Source organism: Helianthus annuus, chromosome 3 (assembly GCF_002127325.2).
Source record: "Helianthus annuus cultivar XRQ/B chromosome 3, HanXRQr2.0-SUNRISE, whole genome shotgun sequence".
NCBI classification, from domain to species: domain Eukaryota; kingdom Viridiplantae; phylum Streptophyta; class Magnoliopsida; order Asterales; family Asteraceae; genus Helianthus; species Helianthus annuus.
This window is the reverse complement of record NC_035435.2, coordinates 59,760,935-59,780,635: the sequence shown is the minus strand read 5'-3', so window position 1 is coordinate 59,780,635 and position 19,701 is coordinate 59,760,935.

The following is a 19,701-nucleotide window of genomic DNA, read 5'->3' as shown; positions in this document are numbered from 1 at the left end:
CTCAAACTACTGGGTTGAGGGTAACGTCGCCTTCAAAAGAGGGGCCTACTACAATAACTAAGATAATCTCTTAAATAAGTGCAAAAGTGCGAAACTAATCAAAGGTTACACTAACACACGAGTCGGGTCCAAGTGATTCATCCTGTCTATCTGTTTTTATTTTTTTTCAGCATTTTAGTTAATTTTATTTTCTTAGTTTAAAAATCTTTTTCTAACATTTTGGTTTGATTAGACGTTGAGGATAAACCGGTACTAAAAACTCTTGTGTCCTTGGACAACCTCGGTATCTTACCAACACTATACTACGTCCACGATGGGTGCACTTGCCCATATGTGTGTTTAGTGTTAGTAAATATCGTGTTTTATAAATTTAAAACTTGGCTAAAAAGTGTAAAAGGGCTTAAAATATATACCTAAAATATAACACACTTTACGCACATCAAGTTTTTGGCGCCGTTGCCGGGGACACAAGGATTTTAAGAAAGCTTAAAATCGACGGCCTAATCAGTTTTTCAAAAACCTTTTTAAAACGCGCGCACATTTTTCTGCATTTTAGTTTAGTTTACATTTACAGTAGCCTGAATACGGGGCCGTGTTCACTGAACACGGGGCCGTGCTGCATATTTTTAGTTAGATACCCAGATACAGAGTCTGAACACAGGGCCGTGCTCACTGAACACGCCCCCGTGCTCAACGAGACCAGTAACTTTAATTAAAACGCCCAGATACAGACCCTGAACACGGGGCCGTGTTCACCAAACACGGGGCCGTGTCCAGCTTCTGTTTCCTTCTTTATTTCTGTTTTCTGGTCCCGAGACTCAGTTGTGGTCTGTTGAGTGATTCCTATGGATCAATACTCAGGAGGCTACAACTACACCTATGTGGAGGATGATTACATGAGAGAATATTGCACTAATTGTGGTAACCCTATTTCAACCATCCACTTCATACAACTATTATGAGGAGCCCAGGTACGAGCCATCGACTTCATACACATCTTATGAAGACCAAAGGTATGAACCTTCCTCCTCGTACTCATATTTTGATGAGCCAAGGTATGAACCTTCATACTCATACTTTGAGGAGTCAAGATATGAACCACCACCTTCATATACTTATTATGAGGAACCATGGCGTGAGCAACCCACCTCATATGAGTATTATGAAGAACAAAATTTCGACCCTTATCCATCATTTGCTTACAATGAAGAACAATGGTATGAACCATCTACTTCATATGGGTACTATGAGGAACCAAGGATCGAACAACTGGATTCAAGCTTTGAGGATCCCGATCCTTACTCTATCACCGACATAGCCGATAGGATAGTAGAAAAACTTAAAACTATCAAACGTTACATAAAAGAATCTCGCTTAAGGGAAGAGGAGTCCCGCGCAAGAGAAGAATTAAATAAAGAAACGATAGTTGAAGAGTTAAAAATGGAAGAACAAACAAGTGAAAAACCGACACACGAGTTAAACAATGAAAGAGGTGAGGCTGATAACATTAAAATCTAAGAAGAGTCTAATTTTGAAGAAATTAATCTCTTGTCACCTTCTTTTGAAAACCATTGTTTAGTATCAACTCATGCTAAGTTTTTAAAGGAGCTAAACACTAACGCAAAAATTGAAGAAATGGTAAGTGTTAAGTTAACTAATGATCAAACTTCACTAATAAAAGAAGACCCTTTTGAAATTAACATTACACCGGTTCCATGTTTTTTTTTCAAAATTCATTTATTAGTAATGTCACCATTGATAAAGATCTTTGTGTTAACATAATGCCTAATTACATTTTCGAAAAATTAAGTATTAGTGATTTTGCTCCAATTCAAATACCCATTTTTCTATCCAATCAGAAAGTAATAAAGTCAATCGGTGTAGTTGAGGATATCTTGGTTCAAACAGATCAATTGGTTATTCCAACCGACTTTGTCATCCTCGATGACGCTCCTCTAGTGTTGGGAAGACCTTTTGTAAAAACTCATGAAGCTTTGAAAAACCGGAAGTTTAATAATCTACCTCTTCAATTAGGGGCATTCAAAAGGAGCATAGATATTGAACGTTCAATGAAATATCCTTTTGGCAATAATGACCCCCTAATTGAAGATGAAGATGAGCCACCCGATACAAGTGAAAAAGTTGACCACTTTGTTGAAAAAGAGGTCGCCATAGAACAAACCTTTAAGGTTCTTAATTTAGATGAGCCCCAAAATAAGGAGTCTCCTAAAGACCCACCTCTTGAGCTCAAAGAACTTCCAAAAGGTTTGGAATATGCTTTTCTAAACAAAGATGGTGGTTCTCCTGTAATTATTTCATCTAAATTAAATAGTATAGAAAAAGAAAATTAATTAAACTTTTGAAAAAACATAAAAATGCGATCGCTTGGAAGCTTGTAGATATAAAAGGAATAAGCCCTTCCATGTGCACGCACAAAATTCTGATGAATGATGACTACAAATCTGTGATACAACCACAAAGGAGAGTAAATCCAAATGTTCAAGAAGTGGTTAAAAACGAGGTCATCAAACTGCTTGACGTTATTTATCCTATCTCAGATAATCCATGGGTAAGTCCAGTCCAGGTAGTCCCAAAGAAGGGAGGTATGACGGTAATAACTAATGAAAATAATGAATTAATACCAACGAGAACTGTCACAGGATGGAGAGTATGTATAGATTACAGACGATTAAATGAAGCAACGAGGAAGGACCACTTTCCTTTGCCCTTCATTGATCAAATGTTAGAACGACTATCCGTTCATAAATTTTACTGTTTCTTGGATGTTTTTTCAGGTTACTTTCAAATTCCAATAGCACCTGAAGACCAAGAAAAGACAACTTTCACGTGCCCCTATGGAACTTTTGCTTATCGTCGCATGCCATTCGGTCTATGTAATGCCCCCGCGACTTTCCAACGTTGCATGGTGGCCATTTTCCATGACATGATAGAAAAGACAATGGAAGTCTTCATGGACGACTTTTCTATCTTTGGAGATTCATACGACCAATGCCTCGATAACCTCGAACGAATGCTATCCCGATGTGAGGAAACTAACCTCGCCCTTAACTGGGAAAAAATGCCATTTCAGGGTAACGGAGGGAATAGTACTCGGTCACAAGATCTCGAGCGAAGGAATGGAAGTTGATCGAGCAAAGATTGACACAATTTCTCGATTACCTCCACCATCCTCCGTTAGAGCAATCAGAAGTTTCTTAGGGCATGCCGGATTTTACAGACAGTTTATTAAAGACTTTTCAAAAATTTCAAGACCTCTAACAAAATTACTTGAAAAAGATGCGCCTTTCATCTTTGACAAGGATTGCAACCAAGCATTTCTAACCCTCAAGGAAATGCTAGTCAATGCACCTATCATGATAGCGCCCGATTGGAAACTACCTTTCGAAATCATGTGTGATGCAAGTGACTTTGCTGTTGGAGCAGTCTTGGGACAGAGAAAAGAAAAGCATTTCCACCCAATTTATTAGGCTAGTAAAACACTTAATGATGCACAAGAAAATTACACAACTACTGAAAAAGAATTACTAGCCGTGGTATTTGCCTTTGATAAATTCCGTTCTTACCTTGTTCTTTCTAAAACTGTAGTTTATACAGATCATGCAGCTATCCGATACATCTTCAAGAAACAAGATGCCAAACCCCGTTTGATCAGGTGGATTCTACTCCTCCAAGAATTTGATATTGAAATCAAAGACAAAAGAGGAGCAGAAAATACAGCAGCAGATCATCTTTTGCGCCTAGAAGACCCAGCTTTGGAAGCAACCAGGGACGAACAAATCAACGAAAAATTTCCAACGGAGTCCCTGGAGATGGTGGAATACAGACAAGAACCATGGTATGCCGACTATGCTAATTACTTAGCTAGCGGTATAGTCACCAAAGGATGGCCACATCACCAAAGAAAGAAGTTCTTTGCTGATATAAAGCATTACTTTTGGGAAGACCCTTATCTTTTCAAAATGTGTGCTGACTAACTCATCCGAAGGTGCGTACATGGGAACGAAGCAAGAAGAATTCTCCGCCATTGTCATGAAGGTCCTTACGGAGGACATCATGGTGCCGCTAGTACAACACGGAAGGTATTTGATTCAGGATTTTATTGGCCGACCAATTACAAAGATGCGAAAAATCTTGTCAAGACATGTGATGCTTGCCAAAGAACAGGTAATATTTCTTCCAAAAATGAAATGCCACAAAATGACATTCTCGTTTGTGAAATTTTTGATGTGTGGGGACTCGATTTCATGGGACCTTTCTCACCGTCAAAAGGAAACAAATATATACTTGTGGCAGTTGATTATTTGTCTAAATGGGCCGAGGCCGAAGCACTTCCAACAAATGATGGAAGAGTTGTGGTAAAATTTCTGAAAAAACTATTCTCTCGTTTTGGAACGCCTAAAGCACTAATAAGTGATAGAGGTACCCATTTTTGTAACCATCAACTTGAAAAAATCTTAACAAGATATGGGGTCTATCATCGGGTCTCAACAGCATATCACCCTCAAACAAACGGACAAGCCGAAGTAACTAATAGAGGTTCAAAACGAATACTTGAAAAAACCGTAGGATTAAATAAAAAGGAATGGGCCGATAAATTAGATGATGCTTTATGAGCATTTCGTACTGCTTATAAAACCACTATAGGCACAACCCCATATATGCTCGTCTATGGAAAGAGTTGTCATTTGCCGGTAGAAATAGCTCACAAAGCCTACTGGGCAGTAAAAAATGTAAACTTAGATTTGGACATTGCAGGTAAAAATCGATTTTGTCAAATAAATGAATTAGACGAACTAAGGAACTACGCATACTCCAACTCGGAAATTTTTAAGGAAAGAATGAAAAACTTACACGACAAATACATTAAGCCTAATGAATTTCGAGTAGGAGATCAGGTTCTATTGTTTAATTCACGATTGCGATTATTTCCGGGTAAACTAAAATCTAGGTGGTCAGGACCTTTTTCCGTCACCCATATTTTTCCTCACGGTGCAGTAGAAATTAAATCTCAAAAAGGAATCCCATTCAAAGTCAATGGCCAACGGCTGAAACTCTATCAAGGATCCATTGAGGACGAAGAAGAAGAAATCTCGCTCCAAACGGTTGACGACTAAAGGCATCCGCATCATACCTGGTAAGTTACGAACAAGCGGGTAAACGTCGAAAATGGTAAGTCTTCGAGCCAAGTTTCTGGGAAAACAGGGCACTCACACGTGCACTTAAAAAAATTAAACTTTGCTCGGCACGGGGCCGTGTCCGCGCAACTGTCGGGATAAAAACCCCCTTTTTCATAAACAGTTTCATTCCACACGCCCCGTTTCCCCGAAAAACGCTCTGGTCCAGGCGATTTTTCGCAGATTTTCGACGTCTCCTCTCATTCAAAGAACATCAAGGTATGATTCTATCATCATTAGTAGTTAGATTAGTTACTTGCATGTAGTTAAAACATCAAAAATTTGGGAAAAATCTAGGGTTCTTAAAGTTCATCCGGATCAAACCTCAAATTTTTGTTATAATCTGTTAGCATTAGTTTAGATTAGTGTAATAGGAAGTAAATACACTTGTATTGTTGATAGATTTGCCCGATTTCTCACAAAATCCCCAAACCCTTGCTTTTGAACCGGAAAAGATAAAATCTAAGGGGTAAACGGTTTGTTTTGGGAAAAAAGGCACTTGGGGTTTTATTTTCGGGGGAAACCGCACCTACTTGGCCAAAAATTTTCAGATTTTCGGGACCAGAACGAAAAATGCAATTTTTGTGTAACAGAAGCCTGGACACGGGGTCGTGCCCGCTAAGCACGGGGCCGTGTCCAGCTCACTGTTTGCATTTTTCTTCGAAAATTCCACTGTTTCGTGCTAACTTTTGGTGTATTCTTTCAGATGTCGAAGAAGTTCACGAGATTCAACGCTAATGAGCTCGATGCTAGGGCCAGATATGATACGCTTCAAACAAGACCCGAGGAATACCCAAGGCAAGCATGCACGGACCTGTTACTCATGGTAAACCAGCTGGACCGCTTCAACAACCTCGTTACCGGCCCACTCAGGGTTGCTTTGACCACTCGACTCCGGTCGGTACACGAATGCACCATGGAGTTCTACAGCACCTTCACCTTCAATCCAAGAACCATCCCTTTTGATAACAATGCGGTTGAATTTCGTTGTGGAGGAACAAGATACTCTATATCAATGGCGCAATTCGGGGCAGTAGTGGGGTTATATATGGAAGAGGACGCGGGAAATGAGGAAAATACCGGGGGAATGCAAGAGATTGATGAGAATGAACGCCAAGCTGCATGGGCTTAGATTGGTGATGGGTTTTACAATCCGAGCAGTACTAAGAGCACTAAGCTAAGGGGTCCGCTCTATCGCTACATTCACAGGCTCCTTACTTACTCTCTTAGTCAGAGACACGACATCAGCGGCGTTGTGGGGTTGTGTTAGGATCTGAGTTTGGATTGATTGTGATTTGTGTTTGAATTTAGATGAACAAATGAAAGAGTAGTGCAGCGGAATTTAATAGAACCAATCTTTTCACAATCAAACAGAAGAAATGCTATCAATCATACATTTTCTAACACTGAATCAAATGATTAAATTTATTTTTAAACTCTGATTACAATGTGTGTATGATATACAAACTCCCCCTCAGCTTGAGCTCAGTGTTTGTTCGTGCAGAAAGAAGATGGTGAATGAGCTAAACAGAACAGTACAGTACAGAGTACTGTTCTATTTATAGGCACTTGCAAACCACTGAGCATCAAAGCTGACGTCACCATGAAAGTGACATCTAACCTCCTAACAAACTCTAACCTCTGATCTATACAAACACTGCTATGCTAACTACTGATGTTACATTTCAATGTATAAAGTAAGCATAAACTGCTGCTGCATCCTTCCACTGCTGTGAACCCAGCAGTACTTGTCATGATCAGCAGAGCTTGAACCAAGGCAGTAGATTGAGCAGCAGAGCTTTAGTTCTTCTATCAGACTTTGTCTTGGTCAGCAGTTATAGGTCAGCAGATTGCATGATCAGCAGATGTTGAAACCACTTTCAAGGGGAGAGACTTGCAACCAGACATCTGCTTATTTTGAATCTACTGTTGTGATCCAGTTTTGGCTTTTATTATCTGTTCCTTTGGTAGGGTTCAATCCCAACAATCTCCCCCTAGAACAGATAATGCCAAAACTCTCCATTATTGTAGATTTTTATTGCCTCAACAACAGTTTCCTTATTTGCCCTTTGAATTGTAGTTCGAAGGTTAAGGCATCTGTATCACCTTCATCCCTGCTAAGTGGAAGATCAAGGAGATCCTGCAAATCTTCAAGTCTCAGGCCAAGAGTTTGTTCCCTTGTAAATTTCTTCACTTCGCCATCTGCCCTGACCATAGTCAATACATGGTTCTGTTTGTCAGTTTTCCACTCTTGTATTTTTAGGCGAGATGGGTTTCTTGGGAGATTTTTATTTGTTGAGGAGTTTGGTGATGCTGGCCTATTCATTACTGGCTGTGCAGTATTTGCAGAGTTTTCCAGTTCAGATTCTTCTTTTAACATTAGCAACGTGCCCGTTTTCACAATGGCATTTCCAGTAAGAATCTCTTGAACTGTTTCAGAACCTAACTGGCTTTGTCTCCTTCTTTTGTAGATGGCAGTACCAGCAGGAGCAGTGGTTCTTTTGAGATGTAGCTTTGATGATCCTTTCAAAACCTCTGCTTTGGAGTAGTCAGGCTTTTGTGGAGCTTTGGGATCTTTCTTCCTTAGCTCTTCCAAACTCTTGTAGGTGGCCCTGACCCTCGCTTCTCCCCACTTAGACACAGAGTTCTTTGACCCATATTTAGCAATTATCAGCTCCTCTTTCATTCTCTTCAGCACTAAAGCCTTATCAGCTTCAACCCTTTTAAATTTTTCTAGGGGAGTCTGTTTGACTTTATTCTTGATCATTTCATGAATCCTGGCTACTTCCTTTTCAAGCTCAGGAATAGTCCAGTTTCTGAACATGTGCTTCTTCCCCTTGTATGTCTTGTAGGTCATGATGTTTTCAATGTAGTCTTTTCTCAAGGACTCATCTGCCTTTTCTGAGATTTGCTGACATACATTCTTTGCAAACTGTTCCAAAGCTTTGACCTGTGTAAGCAGAAACTGATAGTTTTGTTGATACTCTCTATCAGATTTCCCTTGTTTGTTTTTGATTGAGATATCCTCTACTTGCTTGGCCTTGATTTTCAAGTATTCTTCAATATTAATTGGCCTGGGATATCCTTCTATCGATGGCAAGCTCCTTTTGGCAGGGTCATCCTCATAGTAGAAGGACTTAATTTCTTCTCTGACTGTTACAAGTTCAAGAGGAAATTGAACACCTGCAGGAGGTAAGGGTTTGTACAGTTGAGCTGAAGAGAGAGGAATGGGTTTTGAAACTGTGACAAGTGCTTGGGATTTTGAAGCTTTTGGTGGTGGTGATGGAGAATCATCATCTGATATGAAAACCCTTCTCCTTTTTATATTAGGGAGGGCAGATGATGTTTTGGGTGAATCAGTGATTTGTGGTTGACTAACAGCTGTTGAAACAACTGGTGTTTCAACCAATGTTGTCATTACAGCAGATGTTTTGTCATCTGCTGTCTTCTGCTTTAGGGCAGGAACAGATGGTGGTGGTAAGGCAGTGGTGATGGTGTGTGTTGAAGTGGTGTGTGTTTGAGTGGGAGCAGTTGTTATAACAACTGTTTGGGTGGAGGTTTGATGTTGGTGGCTTTTGGACAGTGATTTTGGAGTGTGCTTTTGAAGGCTGGATGGTGTGAATTTGGGTTTCCTTACTTTTCTAGTAAGATTTCTTTTTGGAATCGGATTTTGATCATCCTTTTCACCAGAACAACCCTGCGCATTCAGCTTCATGAAAGCTTTCTTCTCCTCATTCCACCTTGACAAGGCCTTTGCCGCTCTATCCCTTTTTACACTTATGACAGCATCATCAAGTGCATTCTAGGTAACATCAACCTTTTTACTACCATATGGCAAAGGAATATCTCTAAGCATTGCACCTGTTACTGTATCAAGATATAGCCCATTTTCAATCCCTTTCTTTGTCCACTCCTTGATTTTCTCCCCCCTTTTTGGCATTATCTGCAGGGAGGTCATCAATATAAAGTACAGTCGGAGGAGCAGTGCCAGTGGTTTTCAGTAATTGGGCCTTAAGAGCCTTGATGTCATCGTTTGTATCCCGGAACCTAGACTCCATTGCCTTTTTGAGCTCTTGATGTAGGTCCCCTTGAGTCTTATGGATCTTCACAGAATTGTCTTTCCAATCAAGAGTGCGGAATCCTCTTGATCAGAATATAGCAGAAAACGTGTAGGAAACAGAAATCAGCAATTCACTTTCAAACCGGGTTTTCTATTGATTATCAATCACAAGGAATTACAATCAATCCAAAACCCTAACCACTATCAAATTCGTCCAAGCCTATGCTCTAACGAAAATACTCTCTCACACAACTGTTTTGGCTGATTAACTGATTAACCTAAACCCTAAAGCCTAACCTTGTTTATATAACACAAGGTTTACTTGGGCTAGGGTTTGCAACATGGGCAAGCCCAATTCGTTTCCCCTTGACCCAAATGGGTTTAGTTTAGCCCAAACTCTATAAACTCACTATTACAAAGCTAAACCCGCTAACTGTTTATCGTTTAACTAATTACAAGATATCCAAAGACCAAATCTAAGCTGTTGTCACAAATATGCACCAACAAACTCCCCCTTGACAATAGCTTCATAAAAACTTTGTCTTGAGTCAAAACTTTGTCTTCAGTCTTCTTGCAATCTACACGTAATCTTGCACTGTCTTTGGTCTTTGGATAGCTTCAGCTTCAATAGCTTCTGTCAGCAACAGACTCCCCCTAAGCTGATGCATCCAATCACCAAATCTTCAACACGTTAGCGTTTGAGTAAACTCCAGTTTAGCATTTGCACAGCAATCTTCAAGCTCTTTAACTTTGTCTGCAATATAGAAAGGAGGTTCTACCATGCATCCAATCAAACTCTCATCTTCACACTTCACAGCAACTTCTCAGCAACAAACTGCTTCAATCTGTATACTATAAAACAAACATCTCGAGAAACCATAAGAATTTTTCAACATAAGTTAAATAAATTATTATTTTTCAAGAGATTAGTTAAACTGTATAACAGATTAAGCATTTTCAACTTCATCACCAACACGCAAAACTTATTGTCCAACACAGAAGAACCTGCCTGATTGAAAATTTTGAACTCACTTTCTAACATCGTCTCCCCCTATCAGTAACAATTCCTCCAAGAATAACAGTTTTCCGTACGTTAAGAATTTTAAACAAAAAATGACACTATTTTTGGATTTTTTATATTTTCTGAAAGCAAGTAAATAACAAAAACAATAAACACTCTATTTTTGTGAGAATCACTGGTAAGAAGTTCATATCAGCACAATCAAACTGTTTCACACAATTATATTATTCTTTATTTAATGTTTTAGTGAAAAGCAGTTCAAGACGATTACCAGTATGTTTGTCCACTTAAACAAAATGCATGAACATTTCAAGTACCATTACCGTATGATACGATAAGGTAATTTTATTTTCTGAAATACTAGCGTGTCCCACATCAGGATATACCCCCACGATCAAGGTATGCACAAAGATTCATCGTAGTAGGTGAGCATACTGAAGTCATCCTTTAAGATATCCGGACTGTGTCTAGGTCTGCATATAATCTACTTTATCATGTTTTAATTGCTTACAATGAACACCCAAATAAATACTAATCAAATCCTGGAAATATAAATAGCACACTCTATCATGCAAGTATCTTCCCTACCACATATTTCACAAGTCCAATCCAGAGTTCTGAAATCTTAACTGGGAATAGGTTGAGAAGAGAACAAAATAGATCTTTAGTAGAGATGGTATAATATACAGATCAAATGAGATTTTCTCAGTTTGATATAGGTTTCTTGGGTTTCTTTTGGGCACTTGAGGGCCTCTTTCGGGTGTATTAGATCTATAGCGCGACAACGTACAGCTAGGTCAGCATGTATCTGGATGCAGCAGAAGCTGTCGTTGCCTAGCACCTCCAGGTCAGCATATATCTGGATGCAGCAGAGGAGGTACACGACTTTTTTCAGAGAAGATTTCAGAATCAGATCAAAATTGTGTGTATCGAGAAATATACAGACATTCAAATAGAAATGAGTTAATTCCAAGTGACTATCTTTCCTGGGGTCATGTACAATTTTAGTTCTAACAGACAGACAGCCAAGATATCCCTAGATGAAATAACAGTATAAAGACCCAAAACTTCAGATTTTGGCAATCTATCAACGCAAGAATTAAGGTCATTAAACCATACACCACTGATGTGTTCCCCACTCATATTCAGTTCATTTATGTTTATATCACATTGGTAAGTTGATTATTTCATGCTTTTGCCTACTGGTACATCATATAATGAAGCTGCTAACACACTTAAGCAAATTTATAGTTCAAGTTCAGTGTGACAGTCTAACTTGCTGATGTACTATCATCTCTTCTTTTTCACACAGTGAAATCTCATTTTTGATTTTTCAATTTTTTTTTATGTTTTTGATTTTTCAATTTTTTTATTTTTGATTTTTAAGAAAAGCAGTAAACTATTTACAAAATTCTTATGAAAAACCAGTTATTCAGGATTCCTCATCCCGTTGAGTTCGACTAAGTGTTCAAAGCGAGCCCTGTCAAATGCTTTAGTATAAAGATCTGCCAGGTTATCTTTTGTGTCGACTAAGCACTTTGAACTTCAATTTAAATCATTTAATATACATATATATCAACAATCTCACATCCCCCGTCATGTGCCTGAAGCAGCCATTATCAACATAAGTTGATAATCCTCCTTAGCAGCTCCTGCACACACTAACTTAAGAAATTAGTTAGATTGGGGGACCCAAGCCTTAATGGTCTTGGGTCGTCCAAATTCACCAACTATTTGAACATCCATCCAATATCCATTACTCCTAACTGGAGTCTTGGATCTCAGACCTGTTCATGGAAATGGGTTTTGATTTCCACTAGGTCTTTGGTCCTGAGGGTTCCTATATACATTTGGACAATTTGACCTTTGGAAATTCTGATTTTGAAACCTTGAATTTTGACTCCAAGAAGCATTATTGTGGTAATTTCTAAAGCCATTGTTATAAAAATTTCGACCACCATAATTTTGGTATCGATTTTGATTTTGATATTGACTTTGACCTCTGAAATTATTTGAATTATAATTGTTCATTCTTGGTGAACTGCTTCTAGGTCTCTGATATCTGCCTGGTGGAGATCTAGGCTGAAATCTAGGTTGATTTCTTTGAAAACGAGGAACTTGTGGAGTTCCTTTTTCAGCCTTATCTACACCAACAACAACATTCTCTGGTTGCTTAGGAGCAGATTTCTTTGGAGAATTTGAACCTTTCTTCTCACTATCACCACTCTTCTCTGGTAATTTCCCTCTCTGTTTGTCACTCATTTGTGCTTCACTATTTTTGTTAGGACAGCAGCTAGCTACATGTCCTTTGATGTGACACTTGAAGCACGATCTCCTTTTCAAAGACTTCTTAGCTGGAGTCTCTGAGGTAGATCCCTTGTCAGATGGTGATGATGCTTTGGAAGAATTTTGTTCAGTTTGCTTAAGTTCAAATTTTTCTATGTTCTTATTTTTTGCAAACTCTACATTTGATTCTCTTTCAATAACAACAGTTTCATTTTTCATATCACTACCTTGAACAAAATTAATCTTTTTAACAAAAGTTTGATTTTTGCTCTTAGGAGGTGAATTTTTCTTTTTCAAAGATTCCCTGTTATTGTTCTTCCTAGCATCACCACTCTCAGACCCCTCACCTTGACTTGATGTAGTCTGCTAGCTCATCTTCATCAGGGAGGAAAGAATAGTCATGACTAAGAGGAGGTGGGACTTCATTAAAGCCCTAGAAGCCCACAGTGGTCTTGTCATTACTCTTCTTTAACCTACCCATCATGTGTTTCATAACAAAAGATGAATCTCTGAATTGACTTAATTTCTATTCAAGTTCAACAATTTTGAGTTGTGCATCTGACAACTCTTTGTTTTTATCAGAAATCTCTTTTGTTTTCTCAGCCATCATTTCATGAGCTAAGTCTATGACTTGAAGTTTTTCGTTTAATTTGCATGTTAAAGCTTCTATTTCACTTTCATAACCTTTTATCTTCTTCAAGTATAGAGATTCATTTCTTTTAGCAAAAAAGTTTGACTCTTTTATGCTAGACATCTCGCTCACTAGACTTTGGTTTTGAGTTGACAACCTGTCAACCTCACCCTGTAGTTCACGACATCTCAAACACACAGAATTAGATTTTACCTCTTCCTCATGAACTTCTGTAGTTTCATCAGCAACAACCTTTTCAGCTTCACTCTCCTTCTCTACTTCAACATCCACTTTTGCTTCAGCATTCTCCACTTGAGATTCAGCATCACTCACACTAGTTTCAGCCTCATCAACTGGCACTATCTCTGCCATAAATGCCTGAGTGACACTCTCATTTCCCTGATATCGCTTTTGTAATGCATCCCACATATCCTTTGAATTTGTGTACTTCTGGAAGATATGCTTGATGCTATCAGGTAAGGATGTCTTTATTGCAGCCAAGGCTCTCTTTTCAGCCTCGTACGTCTTTTTATCATCAGCTTTCATGTTGACATAGGCTGTTACTCATGGTCTGCCCTCAAAATCGTGTACTGGGTTTATGTACCCATCTTTAATACAAATCCACATGCGTGCATCCTGAGATTCAATGAAGGATTTGAAACTGTCCTTCCATGTAAGATAATTCTCCACCTTCATCATCTTAGGAGCATTCAAACTTTTCATGTTCGACATTTTAAACGTAACAGACTGGTAAAACCGTACAAAATTTTCCGAAAACTGTGATTACCAAATTACACCGTTAGAATCGTCTCGAAAAGACGAATCCAATGATATATAATGTCAAAAACCGAAATCGGGATTTTTTTTTATCCTAAAAATCCAAGGAATCTAACGGCGCAAACGGTTCTGTCAAACGAGCTACGGATCAAATTCTATTTGCAAAACACTGAAAATTTTCCGACACTTGCCAACTGAAATTCCACCCCTCCTTTTAATTTCGCTAGGTTTAATTTTGCTAGGTTAATTTCGCTGGTTTTAATTCGCAGGTCAAATTCGCTGACAAGTCTGTTAATTTTGCTGGTCTATTTCGTTGTTAAGTTCACAAATTCGCTGGTCAACTTCGCTCCAAATTCGCCAAATTCGCTGGTCAATTTCGCTATTACGACGACCAGTAAATTCGCCGAAAACCGTGATAATTTCGCTGTGGAAAATAACACGGTTACCAAAGTCGCCTTTGGATTTAACTTCGCCGGTAAATATGCTGGATAAATTCGCAGATCAGTCAAATTCGCCTAGTAACAGTTAATTTCGCCCAGTAACTATGGAAACTCAATCTGTTCGAAAACTGTGAAGATTTTTCTGATTTTGTAACAACTTCCTGCAAAATCAAAGCAGCAAATCAGCAAAAGAATTTCGAAAATTTTTCAAGAACCGATTGAATAAACTTAAGAACACGAAGAACAATCTTCGAATCTTCAAGTCTATCAGCCGAAAACTTTTCCAGAATCAACCAAATCTTTCCAGAAATCCTGCAAACCACCAAACAAACAAACCAGAAGATCAAACAGCCAAAAAATTCGAAAATTTTATCAAAACAAACAGAAAAATTCGAAAATTTTAAAACCCTAATTTTTTAGGTTTCACAAATTTCGAAAAATCTCCCTGTTTCTGCAGCAAACAATTCTGAACCGAGCCTTCAAGAGCCTAACGCTCTGATACCAATTGTAGGTCCCCTTGAGTCTTATGGATCTTCACAGAATTGTCTTTCCAATCAAGAGTGCGGAATCCTCTTGATCAGAATATAGCAGAAAACGTGTAGGAAACAGAAATCAGCAATTCACTTTCAAACCGGGTTTTCTATTGATTATCAATCACAAGGAATTACAATCAATCCAAAACCCTAACCACTATCAAATTCGTCCAAGCCTATGCTCTCACGAAAATACTCTCTCACACAACTGTTTTAGCTGATTAACCTAAACCCTAAAGCCTAACCTTGTTTATATAACACAAGGTTTACTATTTGGGCTAGGGTTTGCAACATGGGCAAGCCCAATTCGTTTCCCCTTGACCCAAATGGGTTTAGTTTAGCCCAAACTCTATAAACTCACTATTACAAAGCTAAACCCGCTAACTGTTTATCGTTTAACTAATTACAAGATATCCAAAGACCAAATCTAAGCTGTTGTCACAAATATGCACCAACACTTGAACATGTTTGGCATGTTGGTGCTCGGCCAACTGAAATTGTTGATGGAGAAAAGGTTGAAAGAGGTTCCAGAGCTCATTCGTAACATCTGCTGGTGGTGGAACAGGTGTTTGAGATGGAACAGCAGTGGACGGTACCTTTGGAATTGTTAACAATTGTTGCAGCATTTCTTTAATTTCTGCAACAGATGTATCCAATTTTTCAACACGTTCCGTCAATTCTTGGTACTTTAAACCATCAGCCTAGTTAATGGGATCATCTGATTTCCCACTAGCAGTGGTTTTATCAGAAGTTGAAGTAGGGAGTGAACTCCAAACATCAACAACTGATGCCCCTTTTTCTTGGTACTAGGGTCTTCTTCCTTCAACACTTGATAATCTTTTGATGTTACCAGTGGTTAGTACAAACTCACTGGCAGATAATAGAGGTGTTATAGAAGGAATTGGCTCCAAGGAAGTCTTATGGATGTAACCACTGTCCAAGTGTAAACCTGTAGGTTCAACACTTGTAGTGGCTGCTTCACTTGGAATACCACCAAGAGTTACATGTAACTCAATGGGTGTAACCTCCTCAGGTTGTGTTGGTGGGTTAGCAAAGATTGATACATTAAGCCCAGTCTCTTGTTGAGGTATTTTCTCATGAACAGGTGATTGAGAAGGACTGCTTTGTGCTAGGTTCAAATCAATTGCATCCAACAACAGTTTGGTGTTTGGTGGAATTGGGGATGTGAAAGTAGGTTTAGAAAGTGGAATTGCCCCGGGTATTGGGCTGTGGAGGATGGAAACGAGTGCTTCCAGAGCCTCATGATGTGGTGACCCTGTGTGTACAACCTGTTCTTTTTGTGAAGATACAGGAGGAGTTTCAGGTATAGGTTGAGATATTTCTACCAACTGCTGTGAGGAAGTAGCAACAGTGGTTTATTGTGATTTTTGTGCAACCACAGGCAGTTGCTCTAGTATCTCATCCTCTAGAGTTGCCTTTTTGATAGGTTTGCGTGGTTTTTGATTTTTCTTTTTCTGTGGTTTTTTGGTGTTTTTAGGTGTGGGTTTCAAGACAGTTGTTTGGCTGCCTTGATCACCTTGAGCAGTGGGCTCAACAGCAGATACCTGAGGAGCAGTGTTTGCTGCTAAAATCTGCTCAGGCACCTCTGCTCGTCTTTTACAAGGTGTTGACATTCTTGAAAATGTTTCAGCAGTTAAGCTGTTCATTTGAAAAGAGTCACCTTGGTTTATTACCGCAATATCATCCTTACTGAACTTTTTCTCAAAATAATAACTTAAAAATCTTGGGAACAGTAAGAATGACTTTGTTTCAACATTTTTAACCAAATCATTGAAAATTGCCTTGGAGTAGTTAAGATTTTCTTCTTGTAAAATAGCATACCCCAAGTTTTGAATTTTCATTGGTATTTCATTAAAAGAAGTGGTTTTGTTTGAAACACACATGAGAAGGGTATGAAATAAAAATCTGGTTGCAGAAGGGAAGAAACCTTTTTCTAAGGTATCCCTCTTTATCATTGTGTCTGCATACCCTCTCTCAATGAAGTCAATTTTTAACTCGTTTTTAGGGAAAGAGTCTTTACCTTGCAGATCATCGAGTTGAAAGACTTCAGATATGGATTGCGGTGTTATTCGGACTGCTTTCTTCTGCAGAGTAGAGTTAATGGCTATGACATCTTTTCCTTGTTTTCCAAGGATGCAATTTTTCCAAAACTCTCTCTGAGTTTGCAGGTAAATTGGTGCATCAGCGGTCAACAAAGTTTTGTACTTTGAAGCGTTGATAATATCGAGGATGGAATCAAATGTATCGATATTGCCGGGTTTTGTGAGAAGACCCAGTAGATTGTGAGATGGTTTGTGTGGGATGTCGGTGGATGTCACACCCCGGCCGCGTGTAACATGCAACCGCGGCGGAAACGCCGGGGAGTGTCGTGGACAGAATTAAATTGTTTCATAACCATGGCATACAAGTTGTATTTTATTTATAAACAAAGGTGTTACATTATCTTAGAAAGAGAGTACGGAAATCAAAACATAATTATGCTAGTTCAACTTCATTTTTAGGCTCTAAGGCACAGGTCCGCCCTAGAATCATGATCATCGCCCTATGGAATAGCTCCTGAAAACACATGTGAAAGTAGGTACGTCAGCATAAAAATGCCTGTGAGATACATAGGTTTTGTGAAAATGGGATTCATGACTTGAGTTTTAAAGAATGTTTAATAACAGTCAGTCATGAACCTTGTAATTTGTTTTGCTTTGTAAATCATTTGAAAAACGATAACATCAAACGATATGTATAGATAAGTGCAAGGTTAAACGAATAACCAAGTAAAATGAGTTGAATAAGATAAGTTGTTTGTGAAAATAATGTCTTGTGAAGAATATGTTACTTATGTAAAGTGTAATGTGTCTAAACTGAAATGACTTAGATAACGCCACGATATGTAATATTATACAAACATTTATATATAGGAAGTACCAGCGGCGTATCCACCATGTTTGTATCATATTACATACGCCACGTTACTTAAATCATTTACCCAAACCAATCCACCATGTAAGTTGTTCATGTGTAAACCAAACGTCAAGTGTTATTGTAAATCATGTCAAATGTTTATGTTCAAATGTAAACCACCAAATGTATATGTCAATGTCGACGTGTTTATGTTCAATGTAAATCAGGTAATGTGTAATCCCAAAATGTATCATGTATGGTAAGCGAAATGTATCAACTTAAACCATATGCACAAAGCAAGTCGTTGAAGTAAAACGTGGTTTAAATCAACGTTGTGTTCTGCGGAAAATGCATGCTCAATTGATAATAACATTTATGCGGTATTGTAAACTATGCATACATCCAAGCCTTGAGACTGCGGCGATAAACCCTTAAACAAATTAAAGGTTTATCTAAGTTATGTATATCGAATTCGGTCATTCCTTCCAGTCCTATCAAACCCAGGACTTCAGAAACGGGAGTTGTCAATTCCTATGGTACCACTACCTACTAACGAACGGCGTAGCTAATGTTAATGAATGTATTGTCCCATGTTAAACAAACCAAATGTCATAACAAAATGAAGGCATGTGCCCATATGCTGAGTAAACATATGCAGCAGAAATGTTCATGTAAATCAATGTGTCCATATGCTGAGTAAACATATGCAACAGAAATGTTTATGTAAATAAATGTGTCCATATGCTGAGTAAACATATGCAACAGAAATGTTTATGTAAATCAATGTACTAAGTACGCACACAATGGGCATACATAGCATAAAATGTAATGAAATCGTGTACTATAATGTACTAACAACATAGCAGGCATATGATGAGAAAACATGGAAAGCATGAATGTAACAGGTAGGCACATGTGTTTCACCCCAAAACAGTTGGAAAACAGTAAACGAGGGGTTCTATGTACTCACATTAACTCCTCGAAAACATGTAAAAGATGGGGTTCAATGTACTCACCTGAGATTGCTTTGAGTTCTTGTAGAATAACCAGATAATGCTAAAGATCACGGGATATCAACGGCACCTAATAGGTAGCTTATGTTAATATACCGGACCAAGTCGGAAGGATCGGACAGTACGCGGGTTCGAAAACCAAACGAGTATGGAGACTCGTGTAATATGGTTTAACAAAGCCTACATACTAAAATGAAACTTAACCTAGGTGCTTACGGTCCATCACGACCCGTTTAGGTAGCTTATGCCACCTTACGCGTCTTTCGCGTAGAACGCGTCTGGAACGCCTAACATTGCGACCACACGGTATAACCTCGGAAGGTTATAGCTATGGTCACCTAATGTGTTTGGTCGGGTCCTAATGACCGACCAAATGGGTCGGGTTCGAAAGTATAAGCGATGGTTTAAATCGCTTACCTTACGACCCTATATAAGCACTAAACTAAAAGTGACGAGCTAAGCATGTTAGAACATGCTTAACTAAGTTTAGAAAACAGGTTTGGCATCAAAAACAAACGGCTTTGATGCCCACGAGTAGTTTGGTTACAAAATACGCAAGAATGCACATTTTGGCCGAAACTACGACTCGTCACTGAGCCTAGATAACGTGGTGATCAGTAGGTATGGTCACTATGGACCATAACCATCGTGATCACGCTCACGTTATGAAGTTCTATGAACTTCGTATCGACCATAGGCTGGTCAATGCAGAAAGTCAACAAAACGTTGACTTTCGGACTCGAAAAGCGAATAAAAGAGCGAAAGAAGACTTACGGAGGGTCCCCGAGTGCTAATCAAGATCCAATAGCTCAGGTATGAAGCATAAGCA